Genomic DNA, 12,538 nt, shown 5'->3' with positions numbered 1-12,538 from the left:
TCTGGCCAGATGTCCGCCTTCATTTCCTTCAGCAGTCTGGCAGTCTTCAACCCTCTTCAGAAACTTCTTTTCAGTTCCACTATACCCCGCTCTAAACATACCAGTCGTTTGTTGGCGCTGACAGCCATATCCTTCCATTCATCAATTAGTTTTTGATTGGCTTCTTGTATTTCACAGTGCTCATTTTCACATTCCCGAATCCTCTTGCGCAGTTGGTTGTACTTGACCTGTGCCTCAGCCTTTTCATCCACTTTTTCCTGTGACCTCGAACAAACCCGGGTTGACCCAGACCATTGTGATTGTCCTCCAGCCAACCTGAATAGTATGGGGTTCAACTAGCATGGTATTTGTCTGGTTCGAGGGTGTCCTTTCCCAAGACAATTTTATAGTGCCACATATGCTGAGCCTGGCACCTGTGCGGACTATCGTCATTCTGGAAGTCGGGTCGAAAGCGAATTATCTTGTCGATGCTTGGTATAACCTGCTTCCTACCAGCCTGTCTCATAACTCGGAGAGGGACATAAGGGTAGGTCCCCCACAAACCGATCAGTATCAGAAATGGCGCGTCTGGATCGAACGATGAATTCCTCAATAGGGAACCACTCGAACATCCATTGTACCCGGTCCTCAGTCAAATTATCAACGAGTTCGACCCATTATCTAGCATTCTCCGGTTGGGCGAGCATGTTGGGCATGTAATTCATTCGCTTTGGATGATGAAAGGCGGTATGATCGTCCCAGTCCCTTCGATGGATTTCTTGTCGGTACTCACCCCTTTGGAGATGTTTCATGAGCCAAAGTTGAAGTAGCAGATTACAACCCTCGAAATGTTTGGCCCCCTGTTGACACATTTCTAGGGCTCGGTATATTTCTGCAATGATCATCGGCACAAGACTAAATGGTTGTCCTTCGATTCCTTCCATTAGAGTTTTGATGGCCATAGCTAGCCTGGTATGGATTCTTGCTTTCTTCATCGGAAACACTATCATCCCCAAGAAACAGAACATGATGACAAAGACCCTTCGATGGATATGCCCCAATGATGTAAGGGCGAACTCGTCTGGATAAGTACGGTAAGATTTGCTGTGACCGTACCTTTCGTACAAGTAGTCAAAGGGAATGTACAACTCCTTCAAACATGTCAAGTCTGGATTCTTCTTTAGACCCATCATTTTGAGAAAACCTCTACCTTTGCAGTTTTCCAGCATTAACAAACCTGGAATTTCGCCACGGTATTCCAGCCAGTCCTCCTATTTCCTCAAGCAGGGGTGTTATCTCAATGTCTCTAAAGCGGAACACAGACCTATCACAATCCCATAATAGAGTGGCAGGTTCTATGATTTTGTTGTTGGGTTGAATTTCCAGGAGAGAAGGTAGATTTCCTAGATATTTCCTGACAAGAGCCTGATTACTGGAATGAAGATCCTCCCACCAGCGTAGCAATTTGGGGTGGATATTGGTGACCATTCCGAATTTCGGGACTTCGTGCCTCATATTTCTGCAAGACAAAAGGTTAGGCCCTTACCCCCTCCAGACTCGACTACTAAATATCAATAATTGGCATAAAAGCATTTAGTTCTCCAAATAAATGCACAAAACGTGATAGTGTCCGTTTGGGTTTCAAGGAAACTCAGTGGACTTTGGACAAGGCTATCTTAAAGAGTCATTATACGGACAACATAACTGACTCGGCTAGGTTTGACCATGATGCATGCACAATATAAATAGAAAGGGTTTCTATGGGGTTTTAGACTGGTACCCTTGAGCGGACAACTCAAGAGGGAAAGGCGCGGAACTGTCGACGGCATCGCTGATCGACTAGTTTTACCGCAAATGTGCCTTTGCCGGATATAGGGGGGTGATAATGTTGGAAGGGCGCAACCACTCATTATAAGTGTTTCTATGGTATTTTGTTTGGCACGAGTGGAATATGATGTTGAAAACATGCTTATACAATAGTTAAAACAAATTTTCACGTATTTGCACATTTACAAAAGCAATAATTACAACAATTCTTCATAACTTAAAACAGTAGTAAAGGAAAGCAGTAAAAGAAATAAAGGAAGAAACAAAGAAACGAGTCAGTTTTTGCAATAGGAGAAAGAATTAAATGCTTAAAGGGATTGAACAAATAAAGGAACATAAGAAATGTGAAGTCACAGTAATAACTTGAAATGGTAAAAGCCTAAAAGAAATCCCCAGAAGAGTCGCCATGCTGTCGCGCCCCCTTTTTCTCGAGAAATCGGGTTTATGACATTTTGGGAGGACAACTCTTTCCCTTTTGGGAATTGGGTTTAAGAAAATTGAAGAGTCGCCACCTAATGATTTAAGTGCATTAGGACACTAAGAAGGGTTTTTTTGGGATAACCAGAGATTGGGTAAGGGCTTGAAATTATTCCAAGGGGAAGGTGTTAGGCGCCCCTCAGAATCCACTTGTGTAGTTCCCGGCCAAGCTATTGTTCTTAAGGTACATATAGACAAATAAGGCTTCAAATAAGAGGGGATCTCACATAAAGGTTAAAAATAAACAAAGTCGGAAAGCATTAAAGAGAGTTGATTTAGAAGGAATGTTTTAAAATATTTAAAAGAAAAAAAGAACAAAGAAAGGAGGTCCTAGGTTTATTAATAATATGGATCACCCCACACAACATCCAGTTATTATACACGTGGTGTTATCGCGTGGTCATCATATCCATATCTACTCTTTCCCACCCCTTTAAGGTACTAAAGCGCGGAATAGTCTCGTTTACTTATTGCATGCTATTACCCGCCCCAAATCTATCAATCCCGGAGGTATTTGGGATTACTAGTCCTAAAGGGAGGAGACATTGTCTTATTTGTGGTTTCAAAAGGTTAAAATACTAAGGCGACAAACAAAACACATATAGCCAGTTTAGGGAGAGAGCATATAAACAAATAACAAGGCTCAGACAAACCTCCTTAAACCAGAGAAAACACATAGTTTAGCATGTCTTACACGTACTGTTTAAGGTCTAACTGAAACTTAAAAAAAGAATTTATGGCAGACTGATTTATTATATAGTTTAGATAAGAAGCACGAATCAGGCCTGCCTGTTGGTTGTAGTTAATAAAATCTGATTCAGTTTATAAGTTTATCCTATGGCTTGCCTAAGTGGTAGACGAAAACCAATAGGCATGGTATCTACAGATTTCAGAAATAAGAATATGAACTGATTACATGCTGATTTAAGAAATGTTGCCAGTTAAAAGTGGATTTTAGAAGAACATGAGTTCTGCCGTTGGTAATACATTATTACTGCTAATTTTAGACTCATAAGCGGGTGAAGTGATTCAGATTCAATTAACTCTTATAGGCATGCTTTCTATGCGTTTGTCGACTTTAGGACCCATTCATAAACATAGTAAAAATGCAGAAAGACCCTGTAGGCATGACATCTAAATGTTGGGTTTGATATGAACATGATATATGATTGCGTTTGGTTATTAAGACCTATAAACACGTTTGCCTAGTGAGAAGTGGATATGCACGAATCAGAAAGGTCCTATAGTCATATTTTCTATGCGTGTGTGCAGAAGCTATAGACATAATATCTACATGAAAGTGCAGGATCCCTATAGTCATGGCATCTATATGAGGATGCAGAAGTTCTTATTGACATGGTAACTAGATGAGAATCCAGAAGTTCTTATAGGCATGGTTACCCCTCCCTTTTCAGTAAACAACCCTAAATTTTTATTACAAGGTTTATTACAGCCCAAAGAGAATAAAGAAAATACATCAAAAATTGAAAATTACAACCAAGGAGAGCCTGATTCAGACTTCATGTCTGAAATATGAAGTAAACCAACTCCAAAGATCAGATTTCAAAAGCCTTTCTCTCATTTGGGGTTTGTCAGAGTTCCCTAAGAGACTCATATGGACTCTGGGAAGTGCTTACGCCCTAAATACATTACCAGAATAGGACAATAGTGCAGTGTGGAAGGGCCAGCCCTCAGGTGTCCAAGTTTAGAGGGAACTCAGGGTCCCAAGGCAAGGCTCACAAGAGGGGGGCAGAACCTAGGAACTAAGAGAGAGTGAAAGTGAAGGAATGGAATTCTGAAAGGGGAAAGGGAAAAGGGGAATAACTTAAAATCAGCACACATAAGGGCATATGGGAGTGGGGAATTTGCAAGAACACAAAGAGAGCAGGCTGATGTGCATACTCAACAATGGGAGATGCTGGCACACCCTCCAGCCCCTTTAGAGGTTAAGGTTCACAACTCAGTTCATGGACAACAACTCATATTGCCATGCCCTAAGTCACCACTCACAAACACATATGGGTAATGGGGCAGGGAGCAGAGATTCATAAAAGAAACAGGCAGTAGAACATAGGCATACTAAACTAAATATCAAACTCCACAGAAAACAATAAAGTAGACATATATACAAAAACTGTAAGTAAACACATTGGAGTGATGCTGAAACTTAAATTAGAACATACCAGTTTCAAAGAAACAAGTAGAAAATGCAGTAGTCTTGTAAAAAGCAAAAGTGCAAACAGGAAGACAGAATACTAGAAGTTTGAGTTCAGGAGAGATTGTGAAATTGTGAGGTCTGAAGTGTGTTAATCGTGTCAAGTGAAAAGTAGTGTATTTTATAGTGCAGAAAGCAGGCAGAAATAAGGTAAGAAAATAGTTTGAAAACTGATTGTCAATCAATTACACAAGACTTCCCTTAATTAAGGGATTCAGATTCAAACGGGTAAAACCACTTAAGGAAAGAAATTCATCAAACACTTTGTGAAAAGCATGCAATTGAGGGCAAATGCATAAAGGTTATTTAAGGACAAGGTCTTTGAAATACACGGCTGTACAATCTAAGGAAAGAAAATCAATTAATAGCCAAGAAATCTGAGGCCAGAGATTTTGTATGAATGAACCAAGTCAGAAAGATGGGAAAGATTTTTAACTTAAGAAAAATCAGCAAACAAATCAATTAGACCTATTTAAAAGGAATTTTGAATCAATCACAAGTTTCTAAACCCTTTTTTTAAAGAAAGATTCATCACATATAAAAGCATACAGATATGTTAAACATGAAAGAAACTTGTCATGCCCTTGTAAAATCAATAGAAAGAATCCAGCGTAGAAGAGTTTAGTAAAAGGTTCAACATTGTATGAAGACAAAGGTGTCCAAACTCAGTTCAGAGATTCAAAAATCAGTCTGAAAGAGTTAAGGGTTCTAAAAAATAAAACCATAGTTCACATAATCAAACCTCGGCAGAATCCCCAAATTATAGGGTTTCCACCTTGAATCAAATACAGAGATGAGGAGGCAAGTAGTCGAAACAGGCTCAGAGGTTTCCTTCAAAACCCCATGTGAAAACATGCAAACGCAGTAGAAAGATTCAAAGAACATAATGGAAAATACTGAAAGAAACATGCTTTTTTTAGAAGAAACTTAACCAAGGTTCAGTAGAGGAAAAATAGTAAGAACACTTAAGAACCCAGGAGGAAAACATAGTAGAAGAAACATGCTTAAGAAAGTCTTTTCTTAGAAGAAACTTAAACAAGGATTTGTAGAAGGAAAATAGCAAAGAACACAGTAGAAAGGTATAGTATAGCAGGACATAGTAGAAGAAATAACAGAACATAGTAGAAGGCATATGAGAACATAATATGGAAAACATGGTAGAAGAAAGCGTGGAGCCTATAGAACACCGTAAAGAACATTCAAGAACGAAGTATAAAACTCAGTAAAAGAACATACAAGAACATGGTAAAAGTAAAAGCACAAGAACACAGTAGAAAGCATACGAGAACATGATATAGGAAACACAGTAAGAGAAACATACAAGAGCATGATACAGTAGAGGCAAATACACACGAATGACAAAGAAAATCCTAAAAAAAATACTTAAACATTTTCAGGAAACCCTAGATCGGAAAAGAAAGGCTTTTTGAAAGTAGTTTTTGAAAGAAAAGTTAGGGAAATCATTTGAAAACTCAAAGAGAGCACAGATACACAACGAACCTAAAGAAATCAGAGAGAACCTCAAAGGGTAAGGGTTTCAGAAGAACCCTTGAAATGAGAAACGCTTTGAGAGGTCACCGATCTGAGTCGGAGAAGTTAGAATCAGGCTCAGAAGACCAGGATACGCCGGAGCAAGACCGGAGATGGCCGTGAAACCTCGAGCCGGAAAAGGTCTGGGTTAAAACCTTTGAGGTCAGACCTCGAATCTTCAGGTATCAAGTGTGTAAGAGTAAAGGGAGGTGAGTTTAAGACTCCCACTGCCTGAGAAGCCATGGATTTCAGTGGTTTCAAGGTTGAAGACGGTGAGAGGCGGCTAGGGTTAGGGAATGTTCGAGAGAGTTTGAGAGAGGAGAGGGTTTCAGGGGCGGCGGATAATTGAAAATGAAATAGGGTTGGGGGTTTGGTAAATTAAAAAAGGAAAGATGGAGTGTGAGCCGTTGATCTGTTAGATCAACGGCTGGGATTAAAAAATAGGTCTGGGCGGGTTTTTCAATTGGGTCATGGGCGGGTAAATTTAGGATTTGGGCCGGTCCAATTGGGATTGAAATTGGGTTAGTCGGGGTGGTCTATTTGGGCTACAATTGAAATGAAATAAGGCTAGATTTTAAATAGCCACTTTTTCCTTTTTTATTTTGTTAAAATAGTAAAATGATTTCTGAAAACAAATTAAGGTGCTAATTTAATTAACAATATATAAATATTAAATTAAAAATACTGGAATCAAATTTGGTAATGATAAACACAATTAATTCTTAAAATAGGCGAATATTGCAATTATATGCAATTTAGCTTTAAAAATACTAAATAAATTTGTACAAATTACCTTAGCTATATTTTGGGATAAATATGAGAATAATATAAATTAATCACCAAAATGATAATTTGAGGAATAATTATTTGTTTTTGTATTGCTAAAATAGGGCAATAATTTCATTTAAAAATCTTTTAAAAATAAGGAAAAATACTAAAACATTTGGAAACACTTATATATGCATACATATGCTATTTTGAAAATATTTTGCATATAAAAAATATATAGGGAAAATTGGGCATCAACAAATGCGGGGGCTACGTACGCACAAGGTGACGAGAGTCCATGCGTAGCCACTATTATGCTTAAGCCCGGGAAGCCTAGGACCCAAAAGTATGCTTTATGTGCTATTCATGTAACATTATTGTCAATTTAGATTGCTTAAATCACGTTGAATGTGGTAAATGTATTTATAAAGAGGAACATCATTTTCTTGACCTTTAAAAGAGAAGTTAACATTTCTTTGAGTAATTGCTTCCCTGATATAATCCGGCCTGACTGTTCGTTGTGTTTAATTATATTTGACCGCGTCACATGTATGATTCGCGAGCGGGGGAATAGATGCATCTATGCTTCGCGCTGTTCGACCCTCCGGCAGTGCACACTTTATTTTTATGTTGGATCGAGTTGTACGACCTCGGCACTATTTGCGCATGCTTCTTGCTCGGTACTTCCTTTGATTTGAACTATGTTAAATGCCCCGAAATGTAAATGGTTATCTGTGATATTATCTAGGAAAGAACCTATCACTTCTTGCTATAAATTGTTATTTATTTATGATATCCATGCTTAGCGTAAAACTTTCTTATATTATTTGACCCTAGTAAGTGTCAAGTCGACCTCTTGTCACTACTTCTTCGAGGTTAGACTGGATACTTACTGGGTATATATTGTTTATGTACTCATACTGTCAAGACCCTAAACCCAGACGCGGTCGTGATGGCGCCTCTCGTGAAGACAAGGCCAACCGACACAAACCCCCAAGTTCAATTAACATATATAATGATTCATAATCAAGTCTTTAGTAATGATAATCCCAAAACAAAGTGAAATATATCAACTGCGGAAACAAAACACATCGTGGTGTCACCAATCATGAGCATCTAAAATCCGTCTAAGAGTATGAAAAGACAACATAGTCTATTATGAAACTAGGACAACAAAATAAAACTAGGAAGGAGAAGCACTGGGCTGCGAACGCCGAACAGCTACCTAGTCAACCCCAAACAACCTGCTGGAAGTAGATCAACCCTCGCTAGCGTGACCTGAGACTCCTGAGTTTACACACAGAGGTGGAGGGAGTAATGTGAGTACGCCAACTCAGTAAGTAATAAAAGTAAAGGCAGCTGAGCGATAAGAAAACACGTAAATACACAACAAAATGCTACAGTGAGGCAGTGTAGAACCAGCACAATACAGTAAACAATAAGAACTCATAAAAACTTCTTAATTCAGTAAAACCATTTTTAAAAACATCTTTTAGCAGTTCAAACGGGCGAATGAAAACCAGTATTAAATATAGAAACAACAAACAGCCCCTCAGGCAAAAATACCAATAGAACCAGCCCCTCGGGCTATCTCACCATTCACAAACTTGGTACTCGCACTCACTGGGGGTGTATAGACTTCGGGAGGGGCCCCTTGCGGCCCAAGCGCAATAATAAGCCATCTCGTGGCATAATCAATAGGCTCTCGGCCTCATATCAATCAAAAGCCACCTCGTGGCATAATAAATCTAGCCCTCGGCCTCTCATATATCACAAACGGTACCATATGCTGCGGTGTGCAGCCCGATCCCATAGTATCCTCACAACACAGGCTTTCGACCTTAATCAGTCAGAATCTCACAAGCCACTCGGGCAACAGTAAAACATGATGCTTAGCCCAAAATAATATTTAAAATACCGAAAACGAGTAAAGATTGGCTGAGTTGTGAAAAACAGTAAAGTATAGCATGACTGATTACAAATACTAAGTCAAAATAGTGAGGGATAGCAGTGAAACTCCTGGCACAAAGCCCAAATATGGCATTCAGCCCAAAACATGATAATAGCAAGCAGTTTTCAATCAAATACACAATTAAACAGTCATATGGGACAAACTAAGTCACAATCCCCAACAGTGCACGACCCCACGCTCGTTACCTAGCGTGTGCGTCACCTCAAAATAGCATAACAATGTGAATTCCAGGGTTTCATACCCTCAGAACAACATTTACGATCATTACTTACCTCTATCCGGTCCAATCGCTAACCCGCGATGCCTTTGCCTCTTGTTTCGGCCTCAAATTGCGTCAAATCTATCAAAAATTAGAATCACGATGTCAAAATACGCTAAGGGAATAAAGCCGACGTAAAAATACTCAAATTATAACGTAAATCCCGAAATTAACCAAACCCGGCCCCCGGGCCCACGTCTCGTTACCCGACAAAATTAACATCAATGGAACCCTTATCTTCCCACGAGTTCATGTATATCAAATACTTCAAAATCTGACCACAAATGGCCCTTCAAATCCTTAATCAAAGACCTACATTCCCAAGCCCTAGTTTCCTCCATATTTACCCAATTTTTCCATAAATTTCAAGTCTAATCCATGAAATAATACCATAAGGACGAGTTTATGATCCAAAACCTTACCTCAATGAAGTCTACTTGAATTCCCTCTTCAAAATCGCCCAAGAGCTCCAGAAAACATATTTATAAATGGTGAACCCACTGAAAATCGCGAAGGAAAAATTATATACATTCTAACCTAGGGATTCCGCACCTGCGGTCCTTTACTCACTCCTGCACAACCGCTTCTGCGATCCAAAGCGCCGCTTCTGCGGTCCCCACTTAAATCCCAGGCGTCGCATCGGCAAAGCAAATCCCGCACCTGCGCTATCGCAGGTGCGCTTCCTCAACCGCTTCTGCGGTTCCAGCTAATGCCTTCCTTGGCCACATCTGCTGCTCCTAACTCGCTTCTGCGATACCGCACCTGCGGTCCTCTAGCCGCAGGTGCGGTTATGACAGCAAAGGGAAAAACTTCAGTTGCCAAAACCCAATTCAGATTTTCCGCCTACCATCCGAAATCACCCCGAGGCCCTGGGGACCTCAGCCAAAGGCACCAACAAGTCACATACCACTCTCCAAACTTGTACCAATCTTCAAAAACCTCAAACAACATCGAATCAACCAAATCACATCGAATTCAAGCCTAAAGTTCCAAAATCTTCCGAAAAACGCTTTTGATCAAAAAGTCTACCAAACCACGTCCGAATAACCTGAAAGTTTGCACACACATCCCACATGACACAATGGACCTACTGCAACTTCCAGGATTCCATTCCGACCCCTATATCAAAATCTCACCTATCAACTGGAAAATGCCAAAATTTTAATTTCGCCAATGTAAGCCTAAATCTACTCCGGACCTCCAAGACACATTCCGATCACACTCCTAAGTTCCAAATCACCTTCTGAAGCTATCCGAATCATCGCAATTCACATCTGAGTCCTATTTCACATAAGTCAAAATCCGGTTGACTTTTCCAACTTAAGCTTTCTTAAAGGAGACTAAGTGTCTCAAACTTTACCAAAAATCTCTCTGAACCCGAGCCAACCAACCCGATAACACGTAACACAGCTGAACAAGACAATAAGAAGCAAAAATGGGGGAAACGGGGCGGTAACTCATGAACAAGACAATAAGAACCAAGTTTAATTAACAGATATAATGATTCATAATCAAGTCTTTATTAATGAAAATCCCCAAAAAAGTGAAATATATCAACTGCGGAAACAAAACACAGCCCCACATCGTGGTGTCACCAATCATGAGCATCTAAAATCCATCTAAGAGTATGAAAAGACAACATAGTCTATTATGAAACTAGGACAACAAAATAAAAATAGGAAGGAGAAGCACTGCGCTGTGAATGCCGAGCAGCTACCTAGTCAACTCCAAACAGCCTGCTGGAAGCAGATCAATCCTCGCTAGCGTGACCTGAGATTCCTGAATCTGAACACAGAGGTGCAGGGAGTAATGTGAGTACGCCAACTCAGTAAGTAATAAAAGTAAAGGCAGCTGAGCGATAAGAAAACACGTAAATACATAGCAAAATGCTACAGTGAGGCAATGTAGAACCAGCACAATACAGTAAACAATAAGAACTTATAAAAACTTCTTAATTCAGTAAAACCATTTTTAAAAACATCTTTTAGCAATTCAAACGGGTGAATGAAAACCAGTATTAAATATAGAAACAACAAACAGCCCCTCGGGCAAAAATACCAATAGAACCAGCCCCTCTGGCTATCTCACCATTCACAAACTGGGTACCCGCGCTCACTGGGGGTGAAGACTCCAGGAAGGGCCCCTTACGGCCCAAGCGCAATAATAAGTCATCTCGTGGCACAATCAACAGGCTCTCGGCCTCATATTAATCACAAGCCACTTCGTGGCATAATAAATCTGGCCCTCGGCCTCTCATATATCACAATCGGTACCATATGCTGCGGTGTGCAGCCCGATCCCATAGTATCCTCACAACACAGGCCCCCAGCCTTAATCAGTCAAAATCTCACAAGCCACTCGGGAAACAGTAAAACATGATGCTCAGCCCAAAATAATATTTAACATACTAAAAAAGAGTTGGCTGAGTTGTGAAAAACAGTAAAGTATAGTATGACTGATCACAAATACTAAGTCAAAATAGTGAGGAATAGCAGTGAAACTCCTGGCACGAAGCCCAAATATGGCATTCAGCCCAAAACATGATAATAACAAGCAATTTTCAATCAAATACGCAATTAAACAGTCATATGGGACGAACTAAGTCACAATCCCCAACAGTGCACGACCCCACCCTCGTCACCTAGCGTGTGCGTTACCTCAAAATAGCACAACGATGTGAATTTCGGGGTTTCATACCCTCAGAACAACATTTACGATCATTACTTACCACTATCCGGTCCAATCTCTAGCCTGCAATGTCGTTGCCACTCGTCTCGACCTCAACTGGCATCGAATCTATCAAAAATCAGAATCGCGATGTCCAAATACGCTAAGGGAGCAAAGCCCACGCAAAAATACTCAAATTACAACGTAAATCACAAAATTAACCAAAACCGGCCCCTGGGCCCACGTCTCGTAATCCGACAAAATTAGCATCAATGGAACCCTTATTTTCCCACGAGTTCGTGCATATCAAATACTTCAAAATCCGACCACAAATGGCCCTTCAAATCCTTAATCAAAGACCTACATTCCCAAGCCCTAGTTTCCTCCATATTTACCCAATTTTTCCACAAATTTCAAGTCTAATCCGTGAAATAATACCATAAGGACGAGTTTTATGATCCAAAACCATACCTCAATGAAGTCTCCTTGAATTACTTCTTTACAATCGCCCTTGAGCTCCAGAAAACGTGGTTAAAAATGGTAAAACCACTGAAAATCGGGAAGAAAAAATTATATACATTCTGACCCAGGGATTCCGCACCTGCGGTACTTTACTCGCTCCTGCGCTACCGCTTCTGCGGTCCAAAGCGCCGCTTCTGCGGTCCCCACTTAAATCCCAGGCGCCACATCGACGAACCAAATCCCGCACATGCGCTATCGCAGATGCGCTTCCTCAACCGCTTCTGTGGTTCCAGCTAATGCCTTCCTTGGCCGCATCTGTGGCTCCTAACTAGCTTCTGCGAGACCGTACCTGCGATCCTCTAGCCGCAGGTGCAGTTATGAC

Source organism: Nicotiana attenuata, unplaced genomic scaffold, assembly GCF_001879085.1.
Source record: "Nicotiana attenuata strain UT unplaced genomic scaffold, NIATTr2, whole genome shotgun sequence".
NCBI lineage: Eukaryota > Viridiplantae > Streptophyta > Magnoliopsida > Solanales > Solanaceae > Nicotiana > Nicotiana attenuata.
The sequence above is the reverse complement of the archived record's forward strand: the minus strand, read 5'-3'. Positions refer to the sequence as shown.